Below are 15,996 nucleotides of genomic sequence, written 5' to 3'. Positions count from 1 at the left end.
AGGCTGCTCTACCATGACATCAGCTTTAACCTTGACGTCGACTAGTCACTGATCATTCATGGCCTATAGAGGGCGCAACAGTAAAATAAATCTTTGAAGTCCACTTTTGCGCTCCGTTTCAGTTCTTAAAATTACAAATAAATGCATACTCAGAGAGCGCTCCAAAAGACATGTTTGATTATACCATCTGGATGCTCAAAATTGATCGTGTGAATGCACGTTTTACAGGTAAGTTAATCGCCATTCCAGACTGTTACTGCATTGTAACGCACACACATACAGACAGTTGCGCTCATATCACGTGAAGGTCTTGTGCACACAGAATCATTCAGTAGCGCAAAAATGTATTGTAATTTGTAAAGGCTGTTCTGAAATTGAAATGTTCTAGCATATATTTATTAGTAACTAAAACCCACACCTTCACTATTTCAATATTACGCTGCCAGGTGCTTCACACACAAGATTCAGGCTTATTTGTTCATCAATGACGTCTTCAGCGACTTTCATCATGTCGACTTCAAAAAATCTGAAGTCGTTCAACCCCTAGTTTGAACTGAATGCAACCCCTCCTTACTTTCTTTAAAGCTACACTGTGTAATTTTTTAAGTTGATTCTTAGCAAAAAACACTTTGTTCTTTCAAAATGATATGTGCTCATTAATGTGTAATTACTTATACCATTCTCGTAAGCGTAGAGAATAGAATACATATGAGCGAGGCGCTCGAATGGCGGCAGCCATGTTGCGCCTCCATCTTGAAAATACATTAGCCAAAGAGAGACATACCTGGAAATTCAAGCTTCGCCTTTCGCGTTTTTACATTCAGTGGCACCGAGATGAATGCGAGGGGGAGATTACTCGCGACTGCCAGCAGATTTGAAATAATACGGCCGCCTTAGGAGTTAAAACGCCCTCGGAATGGGAGGGGCTAGAAAGTAATATTCAGTTGGTAGTCATTAACAATTTCACCACTAGATGGGAGAAAATCCTACACAGTGTAGCTTTAAGTAGGCTACACGTAAGTTGCCTTGCATTTAAATAATATTAATTAACTTTTTTACATATTCTAGAACACTTTTTGTACTTGTTACTCATTCTCAGAAAATAACAACTTAATCATACACAAACGCTTTTGGATCGTCAGAGCTCAAAATGTGCCATAGTGCGATGCCCCCTGAGGAAATCAAATCATCAAAATGTCACTTGTTTATGACTGACTAATAGAATTGCATAGATTCTCCAGTGAGGCATGAACCACAGGGTACATCACAACAAAACCCTCCTTCCCCTGTGATACGCTATAGCGGATGCAGAGCTTACATGGTAGGCTAATTGTAGCACAGCAGTCCAGACTCTATTTTCAGCCTCTCTAGTGAGGAGCCAAAGCTTCTCCAGCCTGAATATAGCAGCAGTGATTCCCATCAAGGGGCCGTTGCTGTCTTGAAACTAGCTGCTCTTGAAAAGCACTCAGAATAGAGCAGAAATATGAGGTTCTCGTCTCCCGAGAGCACAGTTAACTGTGCCACAGGCCTTCAGAGGGAATAAGCGAGATCTGGAAACAGGTGCTCTGTGTTTGTAACATGTTTCAGCTCAGAGAGGTGGACACAGATGTGGAGAGCTGGTTCGGCACTGTAAGTTCTTCACTGAACTTTAATCATAGATCTGCAGAGGTAGAATAGATATATATCAAGAAGTGTTCAGAGTCATCTTAGTGCTCATCTTAAAAGTGTTCAGAGAGTAAGTCAAATATTTGTTGGTTCATATTTGTATAAGATAATATATCATATTGCTGTGTCAACTCAGGGTTAAGAAGAAATGATAACTGTCACATTTAAAGTATATCTGCACCATATCAGTTAGCTGCTGACATCATTGATTTTAACGATCTGTATTGGATAGATGAAATTGCGTATTTATCAGCTGCTATTTTTTTTTTTATATATATATATGTATAAGTTAGTTTAGTTTATTAGTTTACTATATTTCATTGCTCTTTGTATGTACGCTGATCAATGTTTTAATGACCAATGATGTTATTCATCATTTATAGCGATCATGTCTCTTCAGAAGACTTGGATTAAATGGATCAATTCATATGGATTACATTTAGTCATAGATTAGAAGTTTTGATGGAATGGGTTTTCAATGGAGGGACAGAAATCGCTAAGATATCATTAAACATATCTTAATTTCTGTTTCAAGGATGAATGAAAGCCATATACCACTTTTTTCCAAGCATGCAAAACATGTCCAAACTGCACATATTTGGATTTGTGCTGAATGAGTAAGGCTTAGTGAGTGCAAATGTATTTATTAGTATTTGTATAGCGCGATTAAGGCTTGCCGTTTATGTTGTTTATAATGAATGCCATTATACTTTAAAGTTTCTTACATTGTTCTTTCTTAATACCGTTACATTTAAAGGATTTGTTGTGGAGTGAGGGGAACTCATAAAAACTGATATTACTGGTATTTTACATTATTTCTGAATGTGTTTTTTCTCTCAACAATGCAATTTTGTCCATGCTGTGCAACCTATTATCAAGTGCAACTTAATTTCGTGAATATACGCTATCTTGACTTATTTATAAAACTGAAAAATAATAACGAGTTTGGTTCGGAATTAATTTTGTCCGTCAGGATTTGATAGGAGGGGGAAAGATACCGTCATGCAGTCATATCACACAGCTATGATACTCTGTTATTACCTAAAATATTTTTACCCACCGGAAGCTTGTTCCTGTGATTAGACGACAGGCATGGTTGTGTGTGTTCTGTGATGGTGCATTTGTGACTTTGCACACTCGGTGGCACTGGGGTCAGTTGGCAATGATTCATTTGCAGTCACTAAGATAGAACAGAACATCTGTGACTCACAGCACGGCACTAATAACTCACGTCACAGTGCATGTGTTACGGAGAGAGTATTTTGAGGGGTTGACTGCATTGTCTGATTGTGTTTGGGATGATAATCTTGCGTAGTATACTGTGGCAAATGTATTTCCTGAATGACAGATTTTGCACCATCATGATCCAGCCAAGCTGGACTGTGGGAGCCATGCATGCACAATGTTCAGATTTGTCCTAGATTAACTGTTCACCTCTTTTCTTTTCTCTCAGTGTTCATGTCCTCATGAGAATTCCAGCTCATCCTTCTCTCAGTTACCTTGACAGTTCGCTCTCTTTCTGTTTTGCCTCCTTCTCTCTTCCCCTCGCTGGCTGTGTCTTCTCACAGTATGGGTGATTTGGAGCTAGTCTGTCTCTGGGCGGGTTTGTTTGCGTATTGGGGTCTGTTCTCCCCTCTGGTCCTGAAAGACCTTTTCACAGAAATGCACTATGATGCTCCACATCCGCAGTGCTGAATGAGAGATGGCTTGTTTGCATCGTGAACTCTCGTGTTTGATATTTCGAGGGCTCTCATATCATCATATTTTCAATTATTTTATTATTTTATCTTTTTTTCTATGTGGTCCATTTATACTGTACAGTAATAAGGTTTTACATGAATATTTTCCACCTTCTCTTTTTGGCTATTGAAATGATAAAGGCTGTTGTTTACTACTGTACCATTAAGACCTCTATGTGCTCTTTTTTCATGTGAATAAGTAAAAAAAACAAAGAATAAAAAAAAGCCTTTCACTAATGACTTACTGCTAGTGTGTGAACTGTGACATTTAAAGCAGCAGACAGAGAAAATATAAGTACATTTTATGCTTTTAAGAGCCCCCCAAAATAAATGAATCCCAGCGACAAAGGAAAGTGCACTCTTAAGTTCAACTAATTGCATTTAATATAATCTTAAAGCATAATAATTGTAAATAACATGCAATTAACAAACTGAAAATTCTGTGAGTTATTACTCACCCTCATGTTGTTCCAACCCCGTAAGACTTTTGTTCATCTTCGGAACACAAATTAAGATATTTTTGATTAAATCTGAGAGCTGGATCACTCCTCCATTGGCTTCTATGTTATTGAAACTTAAGTTAGTAAAGACATCGTTAAAATAGTCCAAGTGACTCCAGTGGCTCAACCATAAGTTTATCAAGCGACGAGAATACCTTTTGTGCGCAAAAACAAACAAAAATAAAGACTTTATTCAACTATTCATTTTCTTCTGTGTGTTCCTCTGAGTAAGTTCACGTAGTGTATCAGCGCAGCGCTTCTGGGTTGTACGTCAGAACATAGGCTCACTATTGGCCAGCATCACATACATGACATTGGCCAATAGTGAGCCTACGTTCTGACGTACAACCCAGAAGCAGGGTTGAATGTGCTGGGCCGGCAAGCTTAAAGTCGGCATGAAATCAAAATGGACCCTATTTACTTTGTTAGCGCATATTACTAGTCTTGTGGTGAACAATTAATCCGTGCAAGTTAAAACACAGAAAAAAATTTTTGGGCTTCGTAATCTTTAATCAAAATCTGAAAATGCCCCTCCCCTCTGCCTTGGAGGACCTTCTCTGATGACGTAGCTTTGACGGCTTGGTTTGGGAAATGCTTAACCACTCCCCTCAAACCGTTAGTCTGTAATAAGTGAGAGATGGAGAGGAGGAGCGCTATAGTAAAACCCTGCCCTCTGTTCAATATTCCTTTTCACTGGGAAATACGTCACAGCACTGGAGAAAAGTCGTTTGCAACTTCCGGTTCACGCGGACTTTAAATAACATAGAAGCCTATGGAGGAGTGAGACGGCTCTCAGATTTAATCAAAAATATCTTAATTTGTGTTCCGAAGATTAACGAAAGTCTTACGGGGTTGGAACAACATGAGGGTGAGTAATTACTGACAGAATTTTCATTTTTGGCCGAACTAACCCTTTAAGTGTCGGATAACTTTACATTCAATTCCCACTTAAAGTTCACTCAAAAATTATTACATTTCTGTCATAATTTACCCATCTTCAAGTTGTTCCAAACCTCTGAGTTCTGTTTAACACAAAAGAAGATATTTTGAAGAATGTGGATAGCCAAACAGTTTCTGGTCCCCATCGATTTACATTTTTCTTCTATACCATGGAAGTCAATAGGGACCATCAACTGTTTAATTAACAACATTCTTCAAAATATCTTCCTTTATGTTTAAAAGAAGAAAGAACTTCATTCAGGTTTAGAACGACTTAAAAATGACAGAATTTTCATTTTTGGATGAACCATCCATTTAAGTGTATTAAAGCTCAAAGAGTCAAGAAATTGAGAAGCTTTTCAACTGAAAACGTAAAACTTTTTATGGCATTAGTTTACATGCCAACAGCGTTTTTGGTGGGCTGAAAATGCAAACCTTGGAAAACGGGTTTCGAAGTGCAAGTTTTTGAAACCAATACTGTTATCGTCTCTGTGTAAACTTCAAAAACGCGAATTTGTGAAAACTGTGGCGTCATGCGCATGCTTATGTATTACATGTTCTGTCTATAGGCATGTAGTGTTTCTTTACAAAGTGACATCGCCATCTACTGGCCATCTACTGGATCATTTTGACAACGTTGTCATATGTATGGCTAAACTTTTCCGTTTTTAGTGCATCGTTGTCGTGTAAACGTACCCTCAGAGATCCTCAACTTTTCTTGGGTTTGGAAGGAAACCTGTGATTGAATTATTATTTTTTTGGAAGGGTGTTTAGACATATAGTCATTGATAATCTCATTGTTGTTGATGTTTTGCTTTGTTGTCTACTGTGTGACAAAGGAATTGGCCTCAGAGAGATCATAATCAAATACAGTTTTCCCTCTGAATCTTAGATTTATTTTACCAGTAAAGGGCAATTTAGAAGCGTTAGTTGCATATATTTTTAACAATCAGTGGCATGGATAAAAAGAAGAAACACAGCAAGTTTTAGTAATTTGCCATAATAAAATCAAAAACAGTGTGCAACAGAGATTCAGAATAAAATAATGAGCCTTTAGAACAAAGGCCTCTCTTTGTGTTTTGGACACCCCTGAACAAAGCTAAATGCTGTCTAGCCCTTTACAAAGACTGTACACGCAAACAATAACAGCTGCAGAGGAAAATAAAATATAAAAGCAGAACATAAACACTACTGTACTGAATGCTCAAACACTATTTTCAGTTGCACGAACAGTCCAACAACACCTACTTTGGCATGTTTGGCACATAGTAGACCTTATTTTGCAGATTTGATTACAGGTAAAATAAGATAGTTCAGTCTGATGGGACTGTTGTCCCCCCAGTAAACCAATACCACGGTATTTAAGATTCTATGCTGATTGCATCTATGATTTGATCAACTGAAACATGAGCGAGCTGTTCCAGCAGCTTAAATATCATGAATTATTTGGACAAAAACACAATATACACGACGCCTAGTGAAACCTGAAGTTGTTGGAGTGCAGCGTTTCTGAGCGTTTCAGTGGAACGAAATGATTTCTTAATCTCATATATTATTTACTTATTGATTTATGCATGGCCTGGCACATTCAGAAATGGTTTACTGTAGTCACGCCAGTGATGGCTGGTGCTTATCAAGTGGGGGAGCCCAGATGTCACTTATGAATGGCAAAATTGCATATACAGTTAGGTCCATTTATATTTGGACACAGACACAATTTTCATACTTCTGGCTCTGTATGCCACTAGAATAAAATTAAAATGAAACAATCAAGATGGATTTGAAGTGCAGACTTTCAGCTTTAATTCAAGGGGTTGAACAAAAAAAATCAAGTAAACGTTTTAGGAACTGCAACCATTTTTATACACAGTCCCCCCATTTTCAGGGGCTCAAATGTAATTGGACAAATTAATATAATCATAAATAAAATGTTATATTTTGTTGAGGTTTTTTTCCAGGCAATGACTACCTGAATTATGGAACCCATGGACATCACCAAAGACTGGGTTTCCTGCTTTGTGATGCTTTGCCAGGCCTTAACTGCAGCTGTCTTCAGTTGTTGTTTGTTCGTGGGTCTTTCTTTAGTTTTGCCTTCAGCAAGTGCAATGCATGCTCGATCGGGTTGAGATCAGGTGATTGACTCGGCCATTGCAGAATAATCCGCTTCTTTTCCTTGGAAAACTCCTGGGTTGCTTTTGCAGTGTTTTGGATCATTGTCCATCTGTACCGTGAAGCGCCGTCCAATCGACTTTGCTACATTCGGCTTAATCTGGGCAGACAGTATATTCCTCAGAATCCATCCGGCTGCTTCTGTCTTCTGTCACATCATCAATAAACACCAGTGATGCAGTGCCACTGGAAGCCATGCATGCCCATGCCATCACACTGCCTCCAGCAGGTTTTACAGATGACGAAGTATGCTTTCTCCATACTTTTTTCTTCCCGTCATTTTGGTATAGGTTGATCTTAGTTTCACCCGTCCAAAGAATGCTTTTCCAGAACTGGTCAGGCTTTTTTAGATGTTTTTAAATCTTTGTGTTTCTAATCTGGCCTTTCTATTCTTGATGCTCATGAATGGTTTGCACCTCGTGGTGAATCCTCTGTATTTGCTCTCGTGAAGTCTTCTCTTGATTGTAGACTTTGACAATGACACGCCGACCTCCTGGAGAGTCTCCTTCACTTGGCTGGATGTTGTGAATGGGGTTTTCTTTACCATGGAGAGGATCCTGCGATCATCTACCACTGTTGTCTTCAGTGGACGTCCAGGCCTTTTTATGTTGCTGAGCTCACCAATGCATTCTTTTTTTCTCAGAATGTACCAAACTGTTGATTTGGCCACTCCTAATGTTCCTGCTGTCTCTCAGATGGATTTGCTTTGGTTTTGAAGCCTAATGATGGCCTGTTTGACTTGCATGGAGAGATCCTTTGAACGCATGATGAAGGTTCACAGCAATAGATTCAAAATGCAAATAACGCACTTAGAATGAACTCCAGACCTTTTACCTGCTTAATTGGGGGGTAGCTACTATCAAGAGCTGTAATTCCTAAACCCTTCTTTCAATTTGGATGTAAATACCCTCAAATTAAACCTGAGAGTGTGCACGTTCAGTCCATATTCATTATATAACTGTAGCTTGAATATGTTTTGGTAAAAACCTGAAAAAAATTTAAATTGTGCCTGTGTCCAAATATATATGGACCTAACTGTATATATATATATATATTTGTTGTTGTTGTTGTTGTTGTTGCTGCTGCTTGCAATGTTGCTCCTAAAGCATATGCTTCTCAGACTCTGAAAAGTGAAATTTATTAATAAAAATATCTAACCAAGCGCAGAACTGTATAAAAAAAATAAAAAAATAATGCAGATTACAATATGCAAGAAATAAGATTATGGACACAGAAATGTTAGGACACACTGTCTAATTGCATATCCAAGGACTTTCCTGGATATTAATTGTATATTAATAATATATTATAATTATATAATAATAATATAATTAATTGATTATATTCATTTATATATATATTTTATTTATTTATACATTAATAAATAATGTAATATATTTACATATTACATAATTTATTTATATTTATATGCAGTATATACTGTTCAAAAGTTTAGGTTAAGAAGATTTTATTATTTTTTATTGATCAAAAGTGAAGTTTATGCTCCAACATATTTCTAATTTAGTTGCTGTACTTTTGAACTTTCAATTCATCAGAGAATCCAGAAAAAAATGCATCATGGTTTTCACAAAAATATGAAGCAGCACAACTGTTTTTGATTTTGATGATAATGAGAAATGTTTCTTGAGCTTCAAATCAGCATATTAGAATGATTTATGAAAGATCATGTGACACTGAAGACTGGAGTAATGATGCTGAAAATTCAGCTTTGGTCACAGGAATAAATTACATTACTAAATATGTTCAAATATAGAAAATATTTATTTGAAATTGTAATAATATTTGACAATATCATTGTTTTTACAGTATCTTTAATACAATTTGTAATCAAATACAGTCTTGATGAGCATAAAAGTATTTTTTCCAAAATATTGTAGCTTTTAATGGGCATGCAAAGCCACATTTAACTGTTATTAAAAATGATTGCACGCGAGCAACACTTGCAATGAGTCATGACAGAATATATTAAAAATATGGCAGCAAGGATCTATTTTTGTCAAGAAATAGTACCAGCTTATATAAATGACCATCCAGAGTTTCACTCCCTGGAGCCTCAGGTGTCTGAGCAAGTCTTGACAGATGGATTTATGGGTTTCACACTTTCACCGGTGGACTTTGTGTCACCCAGCGTACGGAGCTGAGTTAAGGGTCAGAGGTGTGCAGACCTGACTGCACAAGTGTGAAGAGAAATTCCTTGACACATGCCATGTCAGCTCCTCTGAGCACGTCCCAGTCACAGGGTTAAAAACAGACCGACCACAGGGAACTACCATAGCAGTAATTGATGACCACCTACATAGGGTTGTATAGAAGCTGAGAGTTGCTATGGTTATTCAAAAGGTCAGGTTGTGCAGTGAAAGTAAATCTGTTAGATCTGCCATAATCTGAATAGGACTACTTTATGCATCAAACTGCCAAGACCTTATAAAGTTGTTGTGTTCACTGTCAGATATGTGACAGTAGGGGAACTCTCCAGTCTGTCTGTGGCCATTCTGTGAATGTGATGTAGAGCGTGTGTTTGCAAGATCATTTCAGCTGGGAGAGATTGATCCCTTCACAAATAGCAATGCTTTATTGCTTGTCTACTATATATTTTATACTGTGACATAAAAACTGGGTTCCTGCTGTCAAAGAGGAGCCATGGCAACCCGCCACAGGTACAGTGTCATAGACTGGGGGTGTGGTTTAGCTTGGGCGGAAACAAATCCTGATTTCTATAGTTACACATCTATCTATGAATTACAGAAACGTCGGTCTGTCTGTTTGTATTTCTGTCTGTATGTCTGTTATTCGCATATCTCTCGAACTGTTAGTACGATGGATTTCAAACTTGACAGGTGTCTTGCTATGGGCACGAGTAAGTGCAGCGCCAAGTTTGACGTTGTTTGGATTAGAAATGCAAAAGATATCGTTAAATATATCAGTAAAAGAAGCACTTAGAAGGTTGTGGTTTAAAAATAAACATTCTGACATAAACACTCTGTCAGCTAAACATTAAGTCAGCTACACTGTTTACTTCTGAATATTATATTTTATTCACGACCATCATTTGTAGTAACCTATTCACAAACTGTTTGCTCAAGCGTAGCGTTTTTTCGGAGTTCACTGTGTAGCCTGCTCCCTGAATCGCCGAGTTCACTGTGTAGCCTGCTCCCTGAATCGCCGAGTTCACTGTGTAGCCTGCTCCCTGAATCGCCGAGTTCACTGTGTAGCCTGCTCCCTGAATCGCCGAGTTCACTGTGTAGCCTGCTCCCTGAATCGCCGAGTTCACTGTGTAGCCTGCTCCCTGAATCGCCGAGTTCACTGTGTAGCCTGCTCCCTGAATCGCTGAGTTCACTGTGTAGCCTGCTCCCTGAATCGCCGAGTTCACTGTGTAGCCTGCTCCCTGAATCGCCGAGTTCACTGTGTAGCCTGCTCCCTGAATCGCCGAGTTCACTGTGTAGCCTGCTCCCTGAATCGTCGCGCTTATTCATCTGTGGATGTTAACTGAATCTGTAAGTCAGCTACACTGTTTACTTCTGAATATTAGTTGTTATTAGTTATTAATGACAGGTGTCTTGCTACATGTAAGTGTAAGAGTAAGTGCAGTGCCAAGTTTGGCGTTGTTTGGATTAAAAATGCAAAAGATATTGTTAAATATATAGGTAAAAGAAGCACACATTGGCTTTTGCCGCTCTAGCCGCTGGCCACTCCCCCTCTCACACTGACACTGAGCACAGCTGGCCACTCCCCCTCTCACACTGATACTGAGTGAGCACAGCTGGCCACTCCCCCTCTCACACTGACACTGAGTGAGCACAGCTGGCCACTCCCCCTCTCACACTGACACTGAGCACAGCTGGCCACTCCCCCTCTCACACTGATACTGAGTGAGCACAGCGCAGGACCAGAGACAGAGAGGGTTGAAGAAAGCAGCGGAACTTAAAGGGATACTTCACCTCTGGGAAGATGAATGTGTATTTAAAATAGGTCATTTAAGTAGAAGAAATGTGAAGAAATCTTTGAATTTGGAGCTTTCTAGACTGAGAAAAGCCAGAAAATTTATTTTTGGCTTATGTGGATGAAAGACAACAACTCCCAGAATGCACTTGCTTCGCTGCCTTAGGAGGCCACGCCTATCGGTAAGAGTGCGCAGTTGTTGAAAACAACAAAGCTAGCCTACGTGATGAGTTTGCGAGGGATTTAGAGATCGTCCAAAATGTCCGGGATTCGGCTTTTGCGTTCTACAGTCGCCATTCATCATGTTTACTGTGGCGAGCAGGACGAGGCTGACGGCCGCGGGAGAACAGCGCGAGGCCGGTGGCGTGATTACTGAGACGCGCCGGGTCTCGCATCTCTCACGGAGGAGCGGGAATTTTTCTTAGCAATGGTAAAACGCACATCAACCGATCACTTGTTTAGCGTTCATGTAAACACTACATTCAAATTCACCAATCGGAATGAATTCAGTTAGATTGAAAGGTGTGCATGTAAACAAGGAATAGCGACCGCAGAAAGCAAAAGCTGAATCCCGGACATTTTGAACGATCAAGTCCGGGAAAAGGAGGATGGTTACTTACTCAGCTTTCTCCTACTATTCAGCTTTCTCCACAGAACAAGAGCTTGCTAGCTTAGCTTCCAAAGAAAGGCTGACTGTGTGTACATTCTGTGAGTGAGATCCCACCCTGTATGGGCGGGCTGAAAACATGCGGAACAACGCCATCTACTGCCTGTAGTCTTTAGCCTCTGTCCAGAAAATCCTCCGATGACGCAAAATGACGATTTTTGCGTCATCGGAGGATTTTTTCCAGACAAAAAATACATAAATCTCTTGTCTCAGGGTCATATGAGGGTGGAAAGCATGGTAATTCGAAAATACTACAGGTTTTCTACTAATACAAAGCTTAATGCTAAATCCTGAAGTAACCCTTTAAGTAGCGTTGTCTCGGAGTTTACTGTGTAGCCTGCTCCCTGAATCGCGACGATTATTCTTATTCATTTGTGGATGTTAACTGAATCTGTAAGTCAGCTACACTGTTTATTTCTGAATATTTTATTTTAGTGCGCTTAACGTTATCACTACTGTGTAATAGTAGCCTATGCTATTCACCGACTAAACATATCCTATTCAATGCGTTCACAGTCTCTTTCACGGGCATCATTTGTAGTAACCTATTCACAAACTGTTTGCTCAAGCGTAGCGTTTTCTCAGAGTCCACTGTGTAGCCTGCTCCCTGAATCATGTAGTTCAATTTTCCATATTTATTGTATGTCATTATGTCAGTGTCAGTATTTGCTTTCTACCATGCATAAATAAAAATGTCACTGAACTTTTGATGTGTAATTGTAACAATGAGCATTCAAATACACCGAATCAACAATTACTAAAAACACACACAAAAACTTATTTTGCACGGGCACTTTGCACTAGTTTATTTAAATAAGAGAAAAACAACAACATGGGCTCATTGGAAAAACGTTCCTGTGGCAACATTTGTGCAAAACGCAAAACACTAGGCAAGGCAAGGCAAGGCAAGGCAAGTTTATTTATATAGCACATTTCATACACAATGGCAATTCAAAGTGCTTTACATAGAAGAAATTAAAATAATAAAAAGAAATAAGAATAGTTAAAACAGTTTAGAAGAATACAAAGTAAAATACAGTACAAACAGTCGGACGAACATTGGCACAGTGCTCATTCAGTAAATGCATAGTTAAACAGATGTGTTTTGAGTCTGGATTTGAATGTGACTACAGTAGGAGCACGTCTGATCTCCTCTGGAAGCTGGTTCCTAGAGGCAGTAAAACAGCAAGCACTTTTAATCGTTTTCACACACAATTATGATTAAAGCGGCAGATTGTGGATTAATAAAGACTTGTTTTCACGCGGCTCCTTGCACAATTATGTAATGACCTCAGAACACTTTTTACCATAGTTTATGATTTGTAAACAAATATATTTTGGAGTTTGCATGCATCACTTAACCAGCTCCATATGTTCGGTTTTACTGACATCTCGGGTACGAATCCCGTGAAAGATGAGTCACGATATAAGAGCTCAAAGTTCAAAAACAAGCTAAAATGCCATGATTACGTTTTTATGTCGCATTTGCTTTTGTCAACACTATCGGGTAGGTTTAGGGCAGGGTATAGTGTAGGTGTATGTTCTTTTAAAACGTAATGGAGCATTAATCTTTTAGCGCCACTCACTGGTCATTTCACTTTGAAACTGTCGCAAAACGTGCACGACGCAACGTATTTTGCGTTTTGCAAAAATTTTGCCAGAGATACGTTTTTCGAATGAGCCTGGGCTGGGAAAAAAATCTTGCTGCTTAAAATTTTTAAGTACAATCAGCTTGGCTGTGTAAGTCATTTCAACTTAAATTACATCAATCTGACTTAGTTGAATCTTGTATAACTTATAAAAAAGTTAAAAATTGCTTGGTTAAAGTAGTGTAAAAACATATGTTGTCATAACTTATTGATCATATCATTTTTTACAGTTTATGGAAGCTTGTTTCTGCCATGGAAAAAAAATAAAAAAGGTAATTGCGACTTTTTATCTAATACATTTTCTCGCAATTGTGATACATAAACTAGCATTTGCGAGTTATAAAGTCACAGAAAGAGTCTGAAATTTTTTCTTAGAATTGTGAGATTTAAACACACGATTGCCAGCTATAAAGTCAGAATTGCAGGATACAAACTCGCAATTGCAAGAAAAAGTCAGAGTTGCGACCTTTTGAGAGATATAAACTTGCAATTACGAGTTATAAAGTTCAAATTGTGACTGTGTTTCTTAGAATTGCAAGTTTATATCCCTCAGTTTACTTACTTATTCACAATTGCGAGTTATAAAGTCAGAATTGTAAGATAAAAAGTCACAATACCTTTTCTATTTTTTATTCTGTGGCGCAAGTTTCTATACATTTCTATGGGGGAAATGAATACACTGACAAAAAAAATTACTTTGAACATTTTTTTCACTCAGAAATTGCTAGCAAATTGCACAAATAATTACAAAGAAACTTCAAGTAACTCGTTGAAGTAGTACAAAGACTGAAATTGTAATTTTTTGCAAAATATACTCCAGTAATTGTTTTGGATGGATTTATTTACTGTTTATTTTACTGCAATGCAATATGCAAAATAAACATCAAAGGTAGCAGAAATAAGAAGAACATCTGAACATGACTTTTAAATGACCCTCAATGAAGTAAGATGCCTTTTGTCCTCATTAATGGTGTACTTTCAGCATACTGGACCATGCTAACCTTCTAAACTTTGACCTCTTGGACTGTAACTATGGAAACGAGTCAAAGCGCACAGCACCAGTTCATAGGTGCATGGCTTTGGTCTGACATCTTTACAGAAAGCGATAGCCAGAGGCATATTTGAGCTTGGAATGTCATTATCTTTAATGAGACTCACAAATGTGTTGCTCTTTTCTTAAAGGCTATTTAGTTTAATTGCGTTTACTCTTGGTATCGGCCATATAGTAGGTCAGAGTAAACAATCCATTGTTCACTCATAATTCACAGCTCAGTTAAGAACTGGGTAATGTTATAATGTAATATGTAGTGTGGAAAATAAGGAATATTGTGTGGAAAAAGCCATTTATAGGCTATTATATAGAACATAAATGCAATACTTCAAAGGAATTTTCCTGGAGTGTCAACTGTATCATAAAATACAGTATCATCTGCTGCCTGCTGTGACTGATTATGATCTTCAATTTGACCCATCTAATTTCAGAGAAAAGCAATATCACATGAAATTTCATATTCGGGTGGACTTTGTCACTTAAAATCGCATGGTAAACTGTTTTGGTGTTATGTCTTGGAATTGAACTATATTTATCTTCTTGATATCAGAGTGTTGGGGACACGCATAGCAATACAGAAACAGAATGAAAACACAATTAAGGCTTATAGGGGAATGATATGATACAAAAATGCAAGATAAATCTGGAATTTGTAAAAGTGTGGAGCATATTTTGTCATCTATTTTAAGTTACACTTATATTTTTATTAATTGAAAAAATATTGAAACATATATATATATATATTAGGGCTGTCAAGCGATTAACATTTTTAATCTAATTAATTACATTTACTAGTCGGCACATCAAATTTGGCTGAGAAATTACCCCAAAAGAATATAAAAGTTATTATTGTGTTAAATGAGAAAGGCATCAAATAAACATTACAAAAAGTAGCTTTAGAAGGAAATATTTTACTTGATTCAAAATAGAATTTATTACACACAAACTTTTAGTCAACAACGGCCATATATTTTTTCAGAACTTGCATCTGCATTATATTATATTATATTATATTATATTATATTATATTATATTATATTATATTATATTATATTATATTATATTATATTATATTATATTATATTATCAGTAAATAATTAAGTTTTAAACAAAATGTTAAAATATTACTTTCTCTTTACATGCAGTGACAATTAAAGTGAGCCGTTTGTACACAGATTTTTCTAAAAAGCATAGGCTCTCTACACTAATGTGCATCTGCAAGTACGTAAGATGGCATGACGGCTAAATGTGTGTGTATACCTTACATTTAGATGACAGGCAACTTTCCGTAATCACAGTTATTCTCCAGTCTGCACTGATACTGTTTCACCGTGACTTTCTTTGAAGTCAGTCTACTCTCCATAATGTTGTTTACACAAAATGGCCCCATGTCATCGACGGTTGTCATGGGAACACCACATTCGGCCCTGAGGCTTTGTATTATGAAGACGAAGGACAAGAGTACACTATGTGTCATTAGGCTTTGTCTCTTACATAAATGGATTATGCTCTGAATAAAACTAAATATTGATTACATTCACTTCACAACAAGAAAGCCAATCATAAAACATGAAGAAAATCATCATACTGCGAGCTAATAATGTTTTCACGCTGTTCATTTTGGAATTGATTTTGGTGGCGTCGGGTTTCGGGTTGT

General features: G+C 37.7%; 1 protein-coding gene across 1 annotated transcript in view; it reads left to right on the top strand.

The window, feature by feature from the left end:
* Window positions 1–1,408: 1,408 nt before the first annotated feature.
* Window positions 1,409–15,996, top strand: part of large2 (LARGE xylosyl- and glucuronyltransferase 2) — a 120,566-nt gene continuing 105,978 nt past the window's right edge. The window contains exon 1 of the mRNA XM_084409102.1: window positions 1,409–1,629. The gene's annotated coding sequence lies outside the window, so the exon portion shown is untranslated. The remainder of the gene's footprint in view (window positions 1,630–15,996) is intronic.

This window comes from Rutilus rutilus (assembly GCF_951802725.1).
Source record: "Rutilus rutilus genome assembly, chromosome: 5".
Taxonomy (NCBI): domain Eukaryota; kingdom Metazoa; phylum Chordata; class Actinopteri; order Cypriniformes; family Leuciscidae; genus Rutilus; species Rutilus rutilus.
This window is presented reverse-complemented; position numbering and strand designations above follow the sequence as displayed.